The sequence below is a fragment of the Aythya marila genome, assembly GCF_965140915.1.
Source record: "Aythya marila genome assembly, chromosome: 28".
NCBI classification, from domain to species: domain Eukaryota; kingdom Metazoa; phylum Chordata; class Aves; order Anseriformes; family Anatidae; genus Aythya; species Aythya marila.
This window is the reverse complement of record NC_139069.1, coordinates 1,932,668-1,936,551: the sequence shown is the minus strand read 5'-3', so window position 1 is coordinate 1,936,551 and position 3,884 is coordinate 1,932,668.

Sequence of the window (3,884 nt, the reverse complement as noted above, 5' to 3'; positions counted from 1 at the left end):
CTTCACAGAGAGGGTGGTTGCACACTGGAACAGGCTCCCCAGGGAAGTGGTCACTGCACCGAGCCTGTCTGAATTTAAGAAGAGATTGGACTGTGCACTTAGGCACATGGTCTGAACTTTTGGGTAGACCTGTGCGGTGTCAAGAGTTGGACTTGATGATCCTTAAGGGTCCCTTCCAACTCAGGATATTCTATGATTCTATGATTCTATGATTCTATGAAAACAAAACAAAATCATCAGAACGACATTGTAATCTGCTTCAATCTCTTCCCATTCCCTCTGGAGCTGGGGTAGCAGCCCCAGCACACAGGAGGGGCTTAGGACTGCGAGTCCAGCTGCTACATGGAGTTTGGGTGGGGGCTGCTGCTTCTCTGGGGCCATGGCCATGGCCAGCAGCAGGACGTGGCCTTGTCACTGCTGCTCTCTTCTGGCTTCCAGTGTGTTCTCTTGTGCTCTTTTATTCGGATAAGCCATCAGATCTCATAGGCCTTGGTGACAGTCCTGTTCTCTCTGCAGTGGCATCCCTGTGGCTACAGGCAGCAGCAGGCACTGTGCAGCCCCGGGTCACAGCTGCCTCTCTGCTAGCACCACAGTAGCAGGAGGGTCTTGCTCAGGGCAAACCCAGAACCCTGCACACCTCTTCCAAATGTGCTATCAGGAACACAGTCAAGGGGTTGCTCCCTGCTCTTTGGTTTTCTGGGGTTCTAGTGCTGGGTTTTTCACCTGGGGCTCAACAACCTCAAGCAGAGCTACAGGCTGGGAGATGAGTGGTTGGAGAGCTACCTGGCAGAGAAGGACGTGGGAGTACTGGTGGATAGTCGGCTGGATATGAGCCAGCAGTGTGCTCAGGTGGCCAAGAAGGCCAACGGCATCCAGGCTTGCATAAGAAACATTGTGGCCAGCAGGTCCAGGGAAGTGATTGTCCCCCTGTACTCAGCTGAGGTACTGAGAGGAGAGTGATGTAACCACTTGAGAAGCTAAAGTCAGAAGGAAAACTTGAAGTGACTTGGAGTATTAATGGGCCCCACTGAGGGCTGTTACTAACAAAGCCTCCCCAGGGCCTTGTTAGGGCAGCTAATTGGAGGCCATGGTTACAGACAGGCAAAGCACTGTGCTGAGAAAGGTCTTGGTTGGTTTCAGTGAAGAAGAGCCAAGGCCTGACCACAGCCACTGGGAGAAGAGATCCTGCAACCCCCTCTCTGGCTGAGGGCTAGTCTTGGGGTCTGTGGGATATGGTGGGTACTGTGATGCTACTAGAAGAACTTCATTTTGACACCTCCGCAGCCCTGCACAGTGTTGCAAGGAAGCAATGCCAACAGTCAGCATGCCAAGCAGGTGCCTTGTGCTGGCCTAGCAGGGCAAAGCCAGATGTCAGCCCAAAAGTGCAGCTCCCAGGGAGAAGTCAAGGGTGACCTTCCACCTACAGACACAAGTGACCTCACAGTCCCTTTCTGTGACACGTTTCTGCTGCTGCCCTATCAAGTGCAGAGACAGAAGTGACCTCACAGTCCCTGCCACAGTCACATTCCTGCTGCTGGGGCAGGAGATGCTGAGGCAGAGCTGAGCTCCTCAGAGCATCCCCACCCCTCTTCCCCTTGCGGCCCACAAGCTGATCAGATCAGGGTGAGCAAGAGAGTAAAGGTAAGGAAAAGGGGCTATGGGCTGAGTTTTGGCTTGAAGGGATAGTTTGAGGTCAGGCATAAGAACAGTGGATTCCTGTCAGGATGTGGGGTAGCATTTAGGTTTGGGGATTAATGTCAGTGATTAAAATAGTGCAAGGGCTTTACATGACTATTTTAAGTCAGTGTTACAGCAAAATCAACATTGCCTGAATGTTCTAACCTCACAGAAATCATTCATTTCTGCTGGCCAATCTTCTCTTTCCTCCCTCAAATCTCATATCTCTCCTGGCCAGGCTTCTCCTGACTTCCCCATATCAGTCAACTTCCTAGGGGCAGCTTTCTGATGGCTTTCATGATCTCAGAGTATCTGTCTCATATGTTTTGGCTACTCCTTTCTTGAGACTGACATGGCACCTAAGTCAGGATGGAAAAGAACACAAAGGCTGTAGGTGAACCCTGCACAATGTGCCCAGCAGCTCTTGTACCACCCCAAAATTTGGTTTCCTGCCTCCAACTTTTGGATATGGAATGGTTTCTGTGCACCCAGGCTATCTTTTTCCAAACCCTCATGCATGGTTCAGTTTGCCCCAAGCATCTTGGAGGCAGTGGCCCGCTCTGTGTCGAAAACTGAAAGCAGTCCTAAAGGATGACTTCAGGCAAAAGCTGACACCTCTGACATGACAACCCCTACCCAAGACCTCTTCCTCTATGGGGCCTACCAGGTACTTAGAAAGAGCCGATCTCAGAAACTACATGCACAGCAAGTGCCTTCTGCTGCCCTACCATGGACACTGGCAGATGTGAGCCTAAAGGCACAGATCCCAGCCAGGAGTCAAGGGATGACCTGTCGGCTACTTCAGAAAGCAGTCACCTCACAGGCCATTTAACAGCCATTAGCTTCCTGCTGGACTTAGTGTTTCTGACGCACCACTGAGCTTGTAATACAACACCTACAAAACACCCCCTTTTTGGGCCAGGACCTGTCCAGGTAGAAATGATCTGGTTGTGATCCTGCAAGCCCATGGCACACCTGCTGGGCTCCTCTCTGATGCACAGGAGCCAGTTCCGTGCCAGTCCTGTGAGGTGCTAGCGCGGGAGGGACCTTGCAGGCAATGTTCCAGCCCCATGCCTGTTGGCAGTCTCCCAGCTCCTTGTGCACAGTGAAGATCACGCTCACATCCAGAAGCCTGAAGCTGACCTAGAAGACACTCAGGGGAAGTACCCTCCCAGCCCCAGCCCCAGCCTCAGCTGGCAGTGCTGCTCTGCAGAGCGAGGGGGCTGTGGTGCCCGGGGCACGGGGGCACTCTGCAGGGCCGTGCTGGGCAGGCTGGGAGGCAGACCCAGCTCATGGGATCACTGCCATTGCCCCAGGGCTGCAAGGAATCACTGGCCAGGCTCCTTTGCTAATTTTGTTTTGTGTTCTGGGGCTGCTGAGCTCTCCTCTGCCTGCTCACACCAGACTGAGCACTTGAGCTCTGGTCAGTCCACCTCGGAGGAGAACCCCCTTAGGAGGGAAGTGCTGCAGTGGATGCCAGCTGTGCCACTGCCGTGCCCACTGCCTGTCCCTGCCTGCAGTCCCAGCTCAGCCCCACAGCTGCACTGGCACCAAGCTGCAGGGCCTGACCCCACCAGCAGGGCTCAGCAGGAGAGGGCGGCAGTGGCAAGAGAGCAGCTCTGCATGCCCCAAGCGCTGGTGCTCCCTGGCCGTGCTGCTGGGATGGGACTCTTTTCCTCTGCACCCCTGCACACGGGCACTGCCCCTGCAGAGCCAGGCCTGGTCTCAGAGGAAGGACATAAGACTAAGAAAGCAGTGCAGGCTCCTTCAGTTTGTTTATGTTCACATAGAGCATGGCTTCACATGCACAGTGCCTATGAACTATATTTGAAATGTACAAACTGAAACAGAAAGTTGAAGAACAATATCATTTTAATTGGCAATATTATAGAATCATAGAATCATAGAATATCCTGAGTTGGAAGGGACCCTTAAGGATCATCAAGTCCAACTCTTGACACCGCACAGGTCTACCCAAAAGTTCAGACCATGTGCCTAAGTGCACAGTCCAATCTCTTCTTAAATTCAGACAGGCTCGGTGCAGTGACCACTTCCCTGGGGAGCCTGTTCCAGTGTGCAACCACCCTCTCTGTGAAGAACCCCCTCCTGACGTCCAGCCTAAATTTCCCCTGCCTCAGCTTAACCCCGTTCCCACGGGTCCTGTCACTGGTGTTAATGGAGAAAAGGTCTCCTGCCTCTCGACACCC